The sequence below is a fragment of the Aegilops tauschii genome, chromosome 1, assembly GCF_002575655.3.
Source record: "Aegilops tauschii subsp. strangulata cultivar AL8/78 chromosome 1, Aet v6.0, whole genome shotgun sequence".
NCBI classification, from domain to species: Eukaryota; Viridiplantae; Streptophyta; class Magnoliopsida; order Poales; family Poaceae; genus Aegilops; species Aegilops tauschii.
In genome coordinates, this window is record NC_053035.3 from 213,694,252 (window position 1) to 213,712,928 (window position 18,677).

General features: G+C 46.7%; 1 long non-coding RNA gene across 1 annotated transcript; it reads right to left on the minus strand.

Moving 5' to 3' along the window:
• Window positions 1–7,540: 7,540 nt before the first annotated feature.
• Window positions 7,541–11,728, minus strand: LOC141042477 (uncharacterized). Its single transcript, XR_012205442.1, has 3 exons — window positions 11,361–11,728; window positions 10,181–10,255; window positions 7,541–7,779 (listed from the first exon to the last, which is right to left on the minus strand). It is a non-coding gene; the product is annotated as an uncharacterized lncRNA (long non-coding RNA).
• Window positions 11,729–18,677: the final 6,949 nt, after the last annotated feature.

The window sequence follows — 18,677 nt, forward strand, 5'->3', positions numbered from 1 at the left end:
TGATCCCGTGACTAATGCCTTAGTCACATGGAGCTCATTATGATGATGCATTACCGAGTGGGCCCAGAGATACCTCTCCGTCACACGGAGTGACAAATCCCAGTCTCGATCCGTGCCAACCCAACAGACACTTTCGGAGATACCCGTAGTGCACCTTTATAGTCACCCAGTTACGTTGTGACATTTGGCACACCCAAAGCACTCCTACGGTATCCGGGAGTTGCACGATCTCATGGTCTAAGGAAAAGATACTTGACATTGGAAAAGCTCTAGCAAACGAAACTACACGATCTTTTATGCTATGCTTAGGATTGGGTCTTGTCCATCACATCATTCTCCTAATGATGTGATCCCGTTATCAATGACATCCAATGTCCATAGTCAGGAAACCATGACTATCTGTTGATCAACGAGCTAGTCAACTAGAGGCTTACTAGGGACACGTTGTGGTCTATGTATTCACACATGTATTACGATTTCCGGACAATACAATTATAGCATGAATAATAGACTATTATCATGAACAAAGAAATATAATAATAACCATTTATTATTGCCTCTAGGGCATATTTCCAACAGTCTCCCACTTGCACTAGAGTCAATAATCTAGTTACATTGTGATGAATCGAACACCCATTGCGTCCTGGTATTGATCATGTTTTGCCCTAGGGAGAGGTTTAGTCAACGGATCTGCCACATTCAGGTCCGTGTGTACTTTACAAATATCTATGTCTCCATTTTGAACACTTTCACGAATGGAGTTGAAGCGACGCTTGATATGCCTGGTCTTTCTGTGAAACCTGGGCTCCTTCGCAAGGGCAATAGCTCCAGTGTTGTCACAGAAGAGAGTCATCGGGCCCGACGCATTGGGAATCACCCCTAGGTCGGTAATTAACTCCTTCATCCAGACTGCTTCCTGTGCTGCCTCCGAGGCTGCCATGTACTCCGCTTCACATGTAGATCCCGCCACGACGCTTTGCTTGCAACTGCACCAGCTTACTGCTCCTCCATTCAAAATATACACGTATCCGGTCTGTGACTTCGAGTCATCCAGATCTGTGTCGAAGCTAGCGTCGACGTAACCCTTTACGACGAGCTCTTCGTCACCTCCATAAACGAGAAACATATCCTTAGTCCTCTTCAGGTACTTCAGGATATTCTTGACCGCTGTCCAGTGTTCCTTGCCGGGATTACTTTGGTACCTTCCTACCAAACTTACGGCAAGGTTTACATCAGGTCTGGTACACAGCATGGCATACATAATAGACCCTATGGCCGAGGCATAGGGGATGACACTCATCTCTTCTATATCTTCTGCCGTGGTCGGGCATTGAGCCGTGCTCAACTGCACACCTTGCAATACAGGCAAGAACCCCTTCTTGGACTGATCCATATTGAACTTCTTCAATATCTTGTCAAGGTATGTACTCTGTGAAAGACCAATGAGGCGTCTCGATCTATCTCTATAGATCTTGATGCCTAATATATAAGCAGCTTCTCCAAGGTCCTTCATTGAAAAACACTTATTCAAATAGGCCTTTATACTTTCCAAGAATTCTATATCATTTCCCATCAATAGTATGTCATCCACATATAATATGAGAAATGCTACAGAGCTCCCACTCACTTTCTTGTAAACACAGGCTTCTCCATAAGTCTGTGTAAACCCAAACGCTTTGATCATCTCATCAAAGCGAATGTTCCAACTCCGAGATGCTTGCACCAGCCCATAGATTGAGCGCTGGAGCTTGCATACTTTGTTAGCATTCTTAGGATCGACAAAACCTTCCGGCTGCATCATATACAACTCTTCCTTAAGGAAGCCATTAAGGAATGCCGTTTTGACGTCCATCTGCCATATCTCATAATCATAGTATGCGGCAATTGCTAACATGATTCGGACGGACTTCAGCTTCGCTACGGGTGAGAAAGTCTCATCGTAGTCAACCCCTTGAACTTGTCAATAACCCTTAGCGACAAGTCGAGCTTTGTAGATGGTCACATTACCATCGGCGTCCGTCTTCTTCTTAAAGATCCATTTGTTTTCTATGGCTCGCCGCTCATCGGGCAAGTCAGTCAAAGTCCATACTTTGTTTTCATACATGGATTCTATCTCGGATTTCATGGCTTCTAGCCATTTGTCGGAATCCGGGCCCTCCATCGCTTCTTCATAGTTCGAAGGTTCACCGTTGTCTAACAACATGATTTCCAGGACAGGGTTGTCGTACCACTCTGGTGCGGAACGTGTCCTTGTGGACCTACGAAGTTCAGTAACTTGATCTGAAGTTTCATGATCATCATCATTAACTTCCTCCCCAGTCGGTGTAGGCACCACATGAACATTTTCCCGCGCTGCGCTACTTTCCGGTTCGGAAGGGGTGACTATCACCTCATCAAGTTCCACTTTCCTCCCACTCAATTCTTTCGAGAGAAACTCCTTCTCCAGAAAGGACCCGTTCTTGGCAACGAAGATCTTGCCTTCGGATCTGAGGTAGAAGGTATACCCAATAGTTTCCTTAGGGTATCCTATGAAGACGCATTTTTCCGATTTGGGTTCGAGCTTTTCAGGTTGAAGTTTCTTGACATAAGCATCGCATCCCCAAACTTTTAGAAACGACAGCTTAGGTTTCTTCCCAAACCATAATTCATACGGTGTCGTCTCAACGGATTTCGACGGTGCCCTATTTAAAGTGAATGCGGCAGTCTCTAAAGCATAACCCCAAAATGAGAGCGGTAAATCGGTAAGAGACATCATAGATCGCACCATATCCAATAGAGTGCGATTATGACGTTCGGACACACCATTTCTCTGAGGTGTTCCAGGCGGCGTGAGTTGTGAAACTATTCCACATTTCCTTAAGTGTGCACCAAACTCGTGACTTAAATATTCTCCACCATGATCTGATCGTAGGAATTTTATTCTCCTGTCACGTTGATTCTCAACTTCACTATGAAATTCCTTGAACTTTTCAAAGGTTTCAGACTTGTGTTTCATCAGGTAGACATACCCATATCTACTTAAATCATCAGTGAGAGTGAGAACATAATGATATCCTCCGCGAGCCTCAACACTCATTGGACCGCACACATCGGTATGTATGATTTCCAATAAGTTGGTTGCTCGCTCCATTGTTCCGAAGAACGGAGTCTTGGTCATCTTACCCATGAGGCAGGGTTCGCACGTGTCAAATGATTCGTAATCAAGAGACTCCAAAAGTCCATCTGCATGGAGCTTCTTCATGCGCTTGACACCAATGTGACCAAGGCGGCAGTGCCACAAGTATGTGGGACTATCGTTATCAACTTTACATCTTTTGGTATTCACACTATGAACATGTGTAACATCACGTTCGAGATTCATCAAAAATAAACCATTGACCAGCGGGGCATGACCATAAAACATATCTCTCAAATAAATAGAACAACCATTATTCTCAGATTTAAATGAGTAGCCATCTCGAATTAAACGAGATCCAGATACAATGTCATGCTCAAAGCTGGCACTAAATAACAATTATTGAGGTTTAAAACTAATCCCGTAGGTAGATGCAGAGGTAGCGTGCCAACGGCGATCACATCGACCTTGGAACCATTCCCGACGCGCATCGTCACCTCGTCCTTTGCCAGTCTCCGTTTATTCCGTAGTTCCTACTTTGAGTTACAAATATAAGCAACCGCACCGGTATCAAATACCCAGGAGCTACTACGAGTACTGGTAAGGTACACATCAATTACTTGTATATCACATATACCTTGGGTGTTGCCGGCCTTCTTCTTGTCCGCTAAATATTTGGGGAAGTTCCGCTTCCAGTTACCACTTCCCTTGCAATAAAAGCACTCAGTCTCGGGCTTGGGTCCATTCTTTGACTTCTTCCCGGTAACTGGCTTACCGGGCGCGGCAACTCCCTTGCCGTCCTTCTTGAAGTTCTTCTTACCCTTGCCCTTCTTGAACTTAGTGGTTTTATTCACCATCAACACTTGATGTTCTTTTCTGATCTCCCCTTCCGCTGATTTCAGCATTGAATATACCTCGGGAATGGTCTTTTCCATCCCCTGCATATTGTAGTTCATCACAAAGCTCTTGTAGCTTGGTGGAAGCGACTGGAGGATTCTGTCAATGACCGCGTCATCCGGGAGATTAACTCCCAGCTGAGACAAGCGGTTGTGCAACCCAGACATTCTGAGTATGTGCTCCCTAACAGAACTGTTCTCCTCCATTTTACAGCTGAAGAACTTGTCGGAGACTTCATATCTCTCGACCCGGGCATGAGCTTGAAAAACCAGTTTCAGCTCCTCGAACATCTCATATGCTCCATGTTTCTCAAAACGCTTTTGGAGACCCGGTTCTAAGCTGTAAAGCATGCCGCACTGAACGAGGGAGTAATCATCAGCACGCTGCTGCCAAGCGTCCATAACATCTTGGTTCTCAGGGATTGGTGCTTCACCTAGCGGTGCTTCTAAGACATAATCTTTCTTGGCTACTATGAGGATGAGCCTCAGGTTCCGGACCCAGTCCGTATAATTGCTGCCATCATCTTTCAGCTTGGTTTTCTCTAGGAACGCGTTGAAATTGAGGACAACGTGGGCCATTTGATCTACAATACATAGTGTAAAGATTTTAGACTAAGTTCATGATAATTAAGTTCATCTAATCAAATTTTTAATGAACTCCCACTCAGATAGACATCCCTCTAGTCATCTAAGTGAAACATGATCCGAATTCAACTAGGCCGTGTCCGATCATCACGTGAGACGGACTAGTCAAGATCGGTGAACATCTCCATGTTGATCGTATCTTCTATACGACTCATGCTCGACCTTTCAGTCCTACGTGTTCCGAGGCCATGTCTGTACATGCTAGGCTCATCAAGTCAACCTAAGTGTATTGCGTGTGTTCCGAGGCCATGTCTGTACATGCTAGGCTCGTCAACACCCGTTGTATTCGAACGTTAGAATCTATCACACCCGATCATCACGTGGTGCTTCGAAACAACGAACCTTCACAACGATGCACAGTTAGGGTGAACACTTTCTTGAAATTATTATAAGGGATCATCTTACTTACTACCGTCGTTCTAAGCAAATAAGATGCAAAAACATGATAAACATCACATGCAATCAAATAGTGACATGATATGGCCAATATCATCATGCTCCTTTGATCTCCATCTTCGGGGCACCATGATCATCTTCGTCACCGGCATGACACCATGATCTCCATCATCATGATCTCCATCATTGTGTCTTCATGAAGTCGTCACGCCAACGATTACTTCTACTTGTATGGCTAACGCGTTTAGCAACAAAGTAAAGTAAATTACATGGCGTTATTCAATGACACGCAGGTCATGCAAAATAATAAAGACAACTCCTATGGCTCCTGCCGGTTGTCATACTCATCGACATGCAAGTCGTGATTCCTATTACAAGAATATGATCAATCTCATATATCACATATATCATTCATCACATCTTCTGGCCATATCACATCACATAGCACTTGCTGCAAAAACAAGTTAGACGTCCTCTAATTGTTGTTGCAAGTTTTTACGTGGTTTGTAGGTTTCTAGCAAGAACGTTTTCTTACCTACGTATGACCACAACGTGATTTGCCAATTTCTATTTACCCTTCATCAGGACCCTTTTCATCGAATCCGTTCCGACTAAAGTAGGAGAGACAGACACCCGCTAGCCACCTTATGCAACTCGTGCATGTCAGTCGGTGGAACCTGTCTCACGTAAGCGTACGTGTAAGGTCGGTCCGGGCCGCTTCATCCTACAATGCCGCCGAAACAAGAAACGACTAGTAGCGGCAAGAAGAATTGGCAAACTCAACGCCCACAACTGCTTTGTGTTCTACTCGTGCATAGTAACTACGCATAGGCCTGGCTCATGATGCCACTGTTGGGAATCGTAGCATAATTTTAAAATTTTCCTACGTTCACCAAGATGCATCTATGGAGTATACTAGCAACGAGGGGAAGGGAGTGCATCTACATACCCTTGTAGATCGCGAGCGGAAGCGTTCCAATGAACGTGGATGACGGAGTCGTACTCGCCGTGATCCAAATCACCGATGACCGAGTGCCGAACGGACGGCACCTCCGCGTTCAACACACGTACGGTGCAGCGACGTCTCCTCCTTCTTGATCCAGCAAGGGGGAAGGAGAGGTTGATGGAGATCCAGCAGCACGACGGCGTGGTGGTGGATGTAGCGGGTCTCCGCAGGGCTACGCCGAGCTTCTGCGAGAGAGAGAGGTGTTGCAGGGGAGGAGGGAGGCGCCCAAGGCTGTTGTGTGCTGCCCTCCCTCCCCCCCTTTATATAGGCCCCCTAGGGGGGGCGGCCCCAAGAGATGGGATCTCAAGGGGGGGCGGCGGCCACAAGGGGGGAAAGGGGTTGCCTTGCCCCCCAAGGCAATGGGGAACTCCCCCCCCCTAGGGTTCCCAACCCTAGGCGCATGGGGGGAGGCCCAAGGGGGGCGCCCCAGCCCACTAAGGGCTGGTTCCCTTCCACTTTCAGCCCACGGGGCCCTCCGGGATAGGTGGCCCCACCCGGTGGACCCCCGGGACCCTTCCGGTGGTCCCGGTACAATACCGGTAACCCCCGAAACTTTCCCGGTGGCCGAAACTGGACTTCCTATATATAATTCTTCACCTCCGGACCATTCTGGAACCTCTCGTGATGTCCGGGATCTCATCCGGGACTCCGAAGAACTTTCGGGTTTCCGCATACATATATCTCTACAACCCTAGCGTCACCGAACCTTAAGTGTGTAGACCCTACGGGTTCGGGAGACATGCAGACATGACCGAGACGCCTCTCTGGTCAATAACCAACAGCGGGATCTGGATACCCATGTTGGCTCCCACATGTTCCACGATGATCTCATCGGATGAACCACGGTGTCGAGGATTCAATCAATCCGTATGCAATTCCCTTTGTCAATCGGTATGTTACTTGCCCGAGATTCGATCGTCGGTATCCCAATACCTTGTTCAATCTCGTTACCGGCAAGTCTCTTTACTCGTACCGCAATGCATGATCCCGTGACTAACGCCTTAGTCACATTGAGCTCATTATGATGATGCATTACCGAGTGGGCCCAGAGATACCTCTCCGTCACACGGAGTGACAAATCCCAGTCTCGATCCGTGCCAACCCAATAGACACTTTCGGAGATACCCGTAGTGCACCTTTATAGTCACCCAGTTACGTTGTGACGTTTGGCACACCCAAAGCACTCCTACGGTATCCGGGAGTTGCACGATCTCATGGTCTAAGGAAAAGATACTTGACATTGGAAAAGCTCTAGCAAACGAAACTACACGATCTTTTATGCTATGCTTAGGATTGGGTCTTGTCCATCACATCATTCTCCTAATGATGTGATCCCGTTATCAATGACATCCAATGTCCATAGTCAGGAAACCATGACTATCTGTTGATCAACGAGCTAGTCAACTAGAGGCTTACTAGGGACACGTTGTGGTCTATGTATTCACACATGTATTACGATTTCCGGACAATACAATTATAGCATGAATAATAGACTATTATCATGAACAAAGAAATATAATAATAACCATTTATTATTGCCTCTAGGGCATATTTCCAACATGTGGCCACCTGGTGGGTCCCCTTCTGTTGTTTCTTCGCCCAATATTTTTTATATATTCAAAACAATTCTCCGTAAAGTTTTAGGACATTTGGAGTTGTGCAGAATAGGTATCTCAAATTTGCTCCTTTCCAGTCCAGAATTCCAGCTGCCAGCATTCTCCCTGTAAAATAAGAAAGAAAAGACATAAGTATTGTACCATAATGTGAAATAACAACCCATAATGCAATAAATATCAACATAAAAACGTGATGCAAAATGGATGTATCAAACATTGACTATCTCAACACAACGAGAGGTAATTTAGTAACATGAAGATTTCTAAAACCATATTTTCCTCTCTCATATAATTACATGTAGGATCATAATCAAATTCAACAATATAGCTATCATATAAAATTTTCTCTTCATGATCCACATGCATAAAAGTCTTATAATCTTCTAAGATAGTGGAATTAACATCAACTAAAGTCATGACCTCTCCGAACCCACTTTTATCAAAAAAAAATCATGAGATTGAACACTCTCCAAATACATGGGATTATTTTTACCTAAAGTTGACGCTCTTTCAAACCCACTTTCAATATTATTGCAAACATTATTATCACTAACATATTCATCATGGGGCTTAAATAAATTTTCAAGATCATAAGAAGAATCACCCAAATCATGATCATTGCAACAAGTAGTGGACATAGCAAAATTAGCATCCCCAAGCTTAGGGTTTTGCATATTATTAGCACAATTGACATTGATAGAGATTGTAGTGACATCATTGCAATCATGCTTTTCATTCAAGGAGCTATCATGAATCACTTTATAAATTTCTTCTTTTAACACTTCATCAAAATATTCAGAATCACGAATCTCAAGCAAAACTTCATAAAGCTAATCTAGTGAACTTAATTCACTAGCAATTGGTTCATCATAATTGGATTTTTTAAAAATATTAGTAAGTGGATGAGGATCCATAAGCTTTTTGTTTCTGATTTCGAATTAACATACAATTATGCCAAACAAACAAGCAAAGCAACAAAGTAAAACATTTTTGTGTTTTTCGATAAGAGAAAGGCCTAGCCTATCAAAGACTAGCATCTTGCAGCATCAGAAGAGATAAGAGTAACAACATAAGTAATAAGTATGTTCAGTATCAACGCCCAGAGATCCTTCCTCGAATCCCTGTGAGAAAGCAATCCTGGAGCCATCATATCCATTTCACATCTCCAGTATCTAGTTCTAATTGTATCGATCGGGATACAACTCCGAGTGTCCGTTACCGTGGACACACCTATTCGAATAGTTATACTTCGCTGTAGGGGTGCACCAACTTACCCAACACGTTCGATTAACTCCTGCCGGACACACGATCAGGTCATGACCGGCCTTAGCTGATCGACACACCGTAGTCCTACCTAGGCACAACAGAGAGGCCAGCACGCCGGTCTACATCCTAAGCACGCAGGGGTCTTGCACCATTGCCCTTTGCACTCCTGGATGTTGCGTGTGGCCCGGAGCAGACCCACTCCCTAATACAAGCGCAGGTGGTCCCCGTCCAACCGGGCGCGCGCCGCCCAATCGCTGACGTCCGAAGAGCTTTCGGAGGATCGTACGACCCCGAGTGCCCATACTTATTCCCGCGTGGTGGTTAGTGAGAAAAAGGCCAGAGACCTACTCGGATCACATATCCAAACTGCTAGTGTCTTAGGAGCGCGCAGAGACGATCAATGATCCACGATCTGTGGTCCCGTCACCCCGTCTCACAGACTTACGACAAGGGCTAAGAATGCCCGGCCATGCCGCGTAATTATCTCGTAGGTACCCTCCAGGTCAACCCGACTCCACATCACTCGCGGGTACCCTAACGGTCAACCCGACTCACCAGAGACTGTTGGGAACTCAGGTCCACCTCTACCGGGGTGGTACCGCATGTCCCTCCAGTCTCGCAGAAATGGTAACTCTTGCGGGTACCCCTCGGGGCCGACCGGACTTCATCATGGTTCTGGGTAAACTCATAGTAACCGTGTGTCCAAAACAGCAAGGGGAAACCCGAGGAATCACCCTCGATGGATTCCCACTCGATGTAACAGTCAAGGTGAACTTGGAGGAATCACCCTCGAGGTTCACACTTGAGGTGTTGCACGACAGAGTCGTTATCGGGAGTGGTGAAGGAGGAATCACCCTCCGTAGACCACGACCGATTAACTACACTACAGAGATCTCATCAGAAGTGCTATACGAGGTATCACTCTTGCACTTGATAGTAGCTCTACAGAGTCGTACAACTAAGGGGGTGTGAGGTGATGTGTCGGGCTCAGGACGTCGATCACGTTGATCGAGTCATCGGTCATAAAGCGGGGGCAACAGTGACAGGGTGAGGGGTCACTGGTGGATCACCAACCAACCTATACTAATCATATAGGATAAGCAGGTAGGTAACAATAGCAGGTTACAAAATCTGGCTACGGATCAGAATAGGAGCAATCAATTAAAGTAGCAAAGTCTAATGCAAGCATGAGAGAGAATGGAATGGGCGATATAAGAATGATCAAGGGGGTTTTGCTTGCCTGGAAGCTCTGCAGACAGACTCGGACCCTCGACGGTGAAGTAGTCGATCTCCAGATCAACAGCGGTCTCGGGGTCTACCAAAGAAGGAGGGGGAAGAAATAATAAATAACAGGCACACAAATCCAACAGAAAACATGACACGGTCGTATGCTATGCTAGGGGTGACCTAACGCAGTGCTAAGTGTTACACACGGAGCGGGAAAATATTCGGGAATAATTTCCCTGCTCCAAGCATTTATCGATCAAACGATCCGGAGGGGCCGGTTCCATGTTTTCAGTGTTAGAGACATGTGACATGTATGTGGATAGCATATTCGGATTCATCATATTTTTTTGATCATTTTCAAATATAAATTATTTTCATCCAAATTACGGTTTATTTTCTATTAATTTTCAAAGTTTTAATCATTTTATGAATTTTTGGATTTAATTTAATTCGAAATTATATTAAATATAATACTATGGGTCCACAGTAAATGTACCCAGATGTGTGCCTTAGTGACTCACAGTAGACCCAGTTAACCAGCCAGCAGAGGCTGACTGATGGGCCTAGATGCTGACTCAGCAGCTGATTGGGTCAGCCCTATCCATCTAAACGGTACCAAGGCCCCACTTGTCATTGACTGCGGGTTTTACAGAGGGTTAATTTTAAAACGGGGTTAATTAGAGGTGTTGGCCCGATGTGTCAATGGGCTTGGGGGTGATTGGTGCCCAGGTTAGTGGTCTGACGGCCCACCTGGCAGTGGCCCATGGCGGCGGCGCACCGGCAGCATGGCTCCGGCGACCATAAACGCGGTGGCGCGACACGGGAGCTCCCCGGTTTTTCTACGGTGGCTCATCGGGCGTGGCTAGGTGCTACGGGATCCCGTTGCTCGCGCGCATTCGATGGTGGCGGTGGTTGGCGTCGAGGTGGCCGGAGGTGGCATCGGCGATGAGCCCGAGCAACGGCGAGAGTTGGGCGTCGAACAAAATGAGCATAGCGGCTCGGTTTCGACGAGCTAGCTGGCTGGAAGGCTCCTACGAGAGGCCACGAGCGCGCTGGCGTGCTCGGTTGAGCTGGAGAAGCACGGCAGCAGTGGCACAACAAGCAGCGGCGGCGGCCTACTACGGCGGTCATGACGACAGCAGCTAGGGGCGGAGGAACGAGGGGGAAACAGAGGTGAAGGAGGCGAATCTCACCAGGGAGCACAAGGGTGGCTTGTTGGCGGCTTAGGAGCTGCAGGCCGACCGGAATCGAGGGAGCTCGCCGGCGGAGCAGAGGAAGAAGACGGGGACGCGGAGGTCGTTGTGGTGGCTCCAGGATCCAATGGATGGCACCAGGCGACGGTGTGGTCGAAGACGAAGCGGATGGGCAGGGAGACGCGGCGCGGTGAGGCCAGTGGCCGCGGGATCGGCACGGCGACGGCGACGGCGGCGCTCGGGAGTGAGGGGGAGGAGCGAGCGAGTGGGGGAAAGGCTAGGGTTCGCCCTGAGGGGCGCGAGGGCGCCTTATCCGCACAGGGAGACGACGGATGGATAGCGTGTGGCGATCCAGGAGCTGTACGCACGCGCGGCGTCCACGAGGTCTCGGTGAGCAGGAGGAGGAAGATGACACGGGCAGGCTGGGCTGGGCCGTCCACTGTGGACTAGAGCCCAGTCTGCCCAGCTCTTTTCTCTTTCTCCTTCTTTTCATTTCTTTTTTTTTCTTTTAAGTTTTCTGTTTTGCAATTTATTTTAATAGCAAATTAATTTCATAAAATATGAAACTTGGTCCAATATTTATATTGCAAAATTTAAGCACTGCCACAAAAAGTTTGAGAAATATTTGAATCCATTTGAATTTTGATCAAAATAAAATGATTTAATTTGGGGCTGTTTTGCTACTATTTTGGATTCCATGGGAATTTTAGGAATTTAGGTGATGTTGTTTTCCTCAACATAATTACTTAGGAGTTATTTGCAAAATTATGAACTATTTTCTTTGCATTTTTTAAGAAGTAAATTGTTTACTTGAAATTTAAATTTGAGTTTGGCTTTGATTTTGGACAAGTAAAATTTGCATAGTAATTAAGATGACAAGGACACCATTAGGGGGGGGGGGTTTAATGTTGCTTGACACTGGGGGTGTTACAACAATGGAAAACGTAAAGAACCTCCTGGATTTGAGAAAACCCTTAAAAAGATTATTAAAACTAAGGAGGACAATACTTGAAATTATGCTTTATGCCTAGCTAGGGGCGTAAAACAATAGTGCTAGTTGGGATGCAACCCAATAGTTATCTTAACATTCTTGTTTATTTTTATGTTTTATTATGTGTGCACAATTATGCTACTGCTATAATTGTGTTATCTATGTTTTTAATTAGTGTTTGTGCCAAGTAAAGCCATTAGGATGGTTTGGATGAAAGTTGACTTGATTCTGTGAAAATATAGAAAAATTTGCGCCCAGTAGCAGAATTTTGTAAATTCATAGAAACTTGATTTTTCCCAGAATTTTTTACACCTAATTGATATACAAATTTCCCACTTTGTCCTAATTTTTAGAATTTGTGGAGTTACAGAACTATGGTCAATGTTCATATTACTACAAAATGTTCTGTTTTTGACAGATTTTGTTTTCGTTGCAGTGTTTGCTTATTTTGATGAATCTATGGATTGTATAGGGGGGTACAAGCCATGGTAAAGTTAGAGTATAGTAGGTGTAATGCAATAATAAAATATGAGTGGGTTTGTAATAGTACTTAAAGTAGTGATTTGCTTTATTATACTAACGGATCTCACGAAGGTTTTGTTAAGGTTTGTGTGATTGAAGTTTTCAAGTTTTGGGTGAGATCATAATGGATGAAGGAATGAGGTGTGGCAAGAGCCTAAGCTTGGGGATGCCCGAGGCGCCCCAAGATAATATTCAAGGACTCCCAAGCAACTAAGCTTGGGGATGCCCCGAAGGCATCCCCTCTTTCTTCTAGCGACCATCGGTAATTTTTTACTTGGAGCTATATTTTTATTCGTCACTTGATATGAGTTTTGCTTGGAGCGTCATGTATTATATGAGTCTTTGTTTTGTTTCCTTTTTAGTTTCTCACAATCATCCTTGCTGGACACACCTATTTGAGAGAGCCACACGTTTATCATGATTTGTTAGAATGCTCTAAGTGCTTCACTTAAATTTTTTGAGCTAGGCAGTTGCTTTAGTGTTTCACTTAAATCTTTCTGAGCACGACGGTGATTATATTTTAAAGAAATACATGCACTCTCATGCTTCACTTATATTATTTTGAGAGTTGATAAATTTTAAAGAACTACATGCACTCTAATGCTTCACTTATATTATTTTGAGAGTTGGTAAATTTTGAAGACATACTTGCGCTCTCATGCTTCACTTATATCTTTTTGAGAGTTGATAATAGTAATGGTAATTTGCACAAGATATGAATTTGGTCCCAAAGTGATGAATATTCAAGAGAGATATAATAAAAACTTTCATGAAAGATCATTGGATATGATAAGTTTGATTCCTTTCAATAGTTTTGCGATATGGAGATGATAATATGTGAGTCAAGTTAGTGAGTAATTGTGGTTTAGTAAGAATATTGGTGTTAAGGTTTGTGATACCCTATGCAGGCACGTAAAGTCAATCGTTATGCAATGAAGTTATATCCTACTTATGGTGCATTATTCAGTGTTAGTTATGTCCAATGCATGTTTATGACCGTTTTCGTTTTTTGGTTGGTCGCTTCTCAATCTATTTGCTAGCCTTCATTTGTACTCAGCATGAATACTGGTTGTGCATCCAATTCCTTAAACCCAAAGTTGTGCGGAATGAGTCCACCATACCTACCTATATGCTAGTGACAAGTAGTAGTAGACGGACATGCTGCCTTGCTTCAGATTGCGGAATTTCTCACGCATGACCTCAGTAACACTTGTTGGAATGTTGTGGGCTCAGAAATCACGACAGCAGTCGGTCCAGATGACCACTAGACCCCTTTGGAGTCCTTGTACTGCTGCCACCAATCAACTACCTGGTTCTTGAGTTGGAAGGTAGCAAACTTGACATAGTCCTCATGCCTGACATGGCTGCACTCAAAATGCTTGTCGATATTGATGAGCCAATCGTTGGCATCCATCAGCTCGACAAAGGCATTGAACGTCTTGGGCTGGTTACTGAGGAACTGGTTGAGAGTTGCGAATTGAGGTTGATTGTTGAAGTTTCGCTGGCCCTGATTTCCTTGGTTGCCTTGGTTCGCTTGATAGCCTTGTATGAGCTGAAGCAACATCTAAGTATTGGCGTTGGTGGCCGCCATCATAGCTCTCCATACCTCCGGAGGTGGAGGTGGGGAGGGTGGCAATTCTTCCTCGCCTTCTTCACCTCGTTACAGGTTAACACAAGTTGCGGGAGCCATCTTGGGGATGATGACAACCGTTAGAACCACCATTGAGTAATTGCAAAACTGAATCGAACTCTAGACAGGTGCAATATAGTCTTCACAATTAGCATCCGAACAGAAAAATTTGTACGAATGCATTCTGAAGGTAAGATGATACATCAGTTGATTGAGAAGCCACTTGGAATCATGGTAGGATTAGTAAACAGGGTAACGACTGGAAACAAACATATGATAGAGATTTCCCAATTTCATATCATGCATATGTTGGAAACATATCACAGGTAACTACTTGAATTCCCACCTAGGAACTCCCGAAATTTTCAGTTACGCAATCCGGTCCAACGAGTACAGGGAGCAAATATCATCCCACAACTCCTAGTAGAATTCTACGCTCCAAATGTACAGCCTCCATCAACACATAACCAAAATCTTGAAAACTCATGTACCTCAGACCTTCAAAAAACAACAGTTATACTAGTCGTGGCAGTACCACTGAACTCCCACCCCAGTACTGGGTGGCGTCAGGGTTATCTCACCACAAACAGTATAGAAGCGTTTTCGATGTCGGTGTCCTATGGTATTGTGACGCCCGGATAATTAAGCTACAGTAATCCCACGCTAATGATGCCACGTCACCACGGTTACTGTTGTTAACCTCGCGATGATTCAAAACCGTTTCAAAATTTAAATTCAAATTAATGTCAATAATAAAAGTTTTCAAAAATTTAAACAAAAATGTTCGGTGGGTGCCAAATATTGCACTGATAATTATTGTGGAGAAAACATATTTTTTAGAAAATGCCTAAATGCATTAAAATGAAATAAAACAGAAAAGAGATAAAAGAAAATAAAATAAAAAGAAACAAACAAACAAAAAAAGAGCAAACCCCTTCCTGGACCTAACCCCCCTCTCACTAGGCCAGATGGCCCAGCTGGCCGGCTCATTTGGGCGGCCCAACCCAGCAGCCCACCTTTCCCCCGGTCGCCTCCCTCCTCCCTGTTCCCCCGACCCAGCGACCGCGCTCGCCGGTCGCCACCGAACCCTGTCGCCGTCCCCGTCGGAGAGGGAATAAGGGCGACATCCCCTCGACGCCTCGAGCCCTCCCCTCCACTCACCCGCTCTCCCTCTCGGCCCCTGCGCCTTTCCCCCCTCAGCTCCACCTCGTTCCCCACCGCAACCGAGCGCCGCCGTCGCCATCGCTGCGCCATAGCCGCGGCCACCGAGCCCCGTTCTCCTCCCCGACGTGTCCACGAGCTCCGCCGCGTCGAGCCCGTCCTCCTCGACCACGGGCCCGAGCCCCGGGAACCCTGCATCGACCCCGCGCCATCTTCTTCCTCGTCGGATCCCCGCCGCCGTTCACCGTCGGTTCCGACTGCACCACGCCTTCCCCGCGCCCGCTCTAAACGGCTACGCCCCGCTGTGAGCTCTTGCTCCTCCTCCCCCTCTCCATTAGCTCGCTAGCTTGCCGTAGCCACCGTGCCGCGTTAGGCCGCACCCTCCGCCGCCTGGCCTCGTCGCCGGCGTGGCCACGGCGACCTTTTGGTCCCGTTCGTGCCTCCGTTGCCTTGGCCGCATCGTGTAGGCCTCGCCCCGCTCTTCGGTTTGCCCCAGTTCGCACCGTAGCCCCGCCTCTGCCGCACGCCCGAACCACCCCGCCGCCGGCGAGCTCCTGGCGCTCCGCTCCGACCTCCCCAGCACCCCGCACCGCCACCGTTCGACGCGCGGCGTCGAGCCACGTCGAACGCAAGCAACCGCGGCCCCTGGGACCCCCTGTGCGCTAAACCCGAGCCGAGCCCGCCGCGCGCCGCCGCGATTTGGCTCGCCGGAGCTGTTCCTCATGCTGATGTCATAATTCATTTTTGCTAAATTCAAATAATTCCAGAAATTCAAATAATCTTTGAAAATTCATATCTTTTAAACCGTAACTCGGATGAAAATGTTTTCTACATGAAAGTTGCTCAGAACGACGAGACGAATCCGGATACGCAGCTCGTTCGTCCGCCACACCTCCCTAACCTATCGAACTCGCAACTTCCCCCCCTCCGATACCTCTGTCCGAAAACGCGAAACACCGGGAATACCTTCCCGGATGTTTCCCCCCTTCGTCGGTATCACCTATTACCGCGTTAGGGCACACCTAGCACCGTGTATTGTCATGTTACGCTTTGTGTTGCTTTGATTGCTCTGTTATTTATTGTGTCCCCCCTCCGTTACTTCTTTCCGGTAGACCCCGAGAGTACTGACGACCCCCAGTTCGAGTACGGAGTTGACGACCCCTCCTACTTGCCAGAGCAACCAGGCAAGCCCCCCCCCCTTGATCACCAGATATCGCCTATTCTTCTCTATACTGCTTGCATTAGAGTAGTGTAGCATGTTACTGCTTTCCGTTAATCCTATCCTGATGCATAGCCTGTCATTGTTGCTACAGTTGTTACCCTTACCTGCTATCCTACTACTTAGTATAGGATGCTAGTGTTTCATCAGTGGCCCTATACTCTTGTCCGTCTGTCATGCTATACTACTGGGTCGTGATCACTTCGGGAGGTGATCACGGGTTTATACTATATACTTTATATACATGACACATGTGGTGGCTAAAGTTGGGTCGGCTACCCGCAAGTGATTCTGATGAGGGGGCTGAAAGGACAGGTGGCTCCACCCCGGTAGAGGTGGGCCTGGGTTCCTGACGGCCCCCGACTGTTACTTTGTGGCGGAGCGACAGGGCAGGTTGAGACCACCTAGGAGAGAGGTGGGCCTGGCCCTGGTCGGCGTTCGCGGTTACTTAACACGCTTAACGAGATCTTGGTATTTGATCTGAGTCTGGCCATTTGGTCTATACGCACTAACCATCTACGCGGGAGTAGTTATGGGTATCCCGGCGTCGTGGTATCAGCCGAAGCCTTCGTGACGTCAGCGACTGAGTGGCGCGCGCCGTGTTGGACCGCTTCGACGTAACCGCCGTGATCGTGTGGGTTGCTAGGTCTGCTCGCGGCCGCGTTCGCAACGTGCAGGTGTGCTATGGGCGATGGGCCCAGACCCCTGTGCGCTTAGGATTAGACCGGCGTGCTGACCGCTCTGTTGTGCTTAGGTAGGGCTGCGATGTGTTGATCTTCCGAGGCCGGGCATGACCCAGGAAAGTGTGTCCGGCCGAATGGGATCAAGCGTGTTGGGTTATGTGGTGCACCCCTGCAGGGAAGTTTATCTATTCGAATAGCCGTGTCCCTCGGTAAAAGGATGACCCGGAGTTGTACCTTGACCTTATGACAACTAGAACCGGATACTGAATAAAATACACCCTTCCAAGTGCCAGATACAACCCGGTGATCGCTCTCTAACAGGGCGACGAGGAGGGGATCGCCGGGTAGGATTATGCTATACGATGCTACTTGGAGGACTTCAATCTACTCTCTTCTACATGCTGCAAGATGGAGGTGGCCAGAAGCATAGTCTTCGACAAGATTAGCTATCCCCCTCTTATTCTGGCATTCTGCAGTTCAGTCCACCGATATGGTCCTTTACACATATACCCATGCAGATGTAGTGTAGCTCCTTGCTTGCGAGTACTTTGGATGAGTACTCACGGTTGCTTTTCTCCCTCTTTTCCCCTTTCTATACCGGATTGTCGCAACCAGATGCTGGAGTCCAGGAGCTAGAGATCCCGAGGATGACTCTACGTGGAGTTCGGCTTCGAGGAGTAGTTAGGAGGTCCCAGGCAGGAGGCCTTGCCTTTTCGATCGTTGCTACTTTTGTGCTAGCCTTCTTAAGGCAAACTTGTTTAACTTATGTCTGTACTCAGATATTGTTGCTTCCACTGACTCGTCTATGATCGGGAAATTGTATTCGAGCCCTCGAGGCCACTGGCTTGTATTATGATGCTTGTATGACTTATTTATGTTTTAGAGTTGTGTTGTGATATCTTCCCGTGAGTCCCTGATCTTGATCGTACACATTTGCGTGCATGATTAGTGTACGGTCAAATCGGGGGCGTCACAGGTATTCAGGAACTAAAATGATAGCAAGTGTGACAAGAAAACCTTGGAGCTCAACTCTCCGGGACTTCACCCAATTGTTAGGAGGCACCAAGACAAAAATCTGTCACACCGATATCGCACCAATTCCAGAATACCC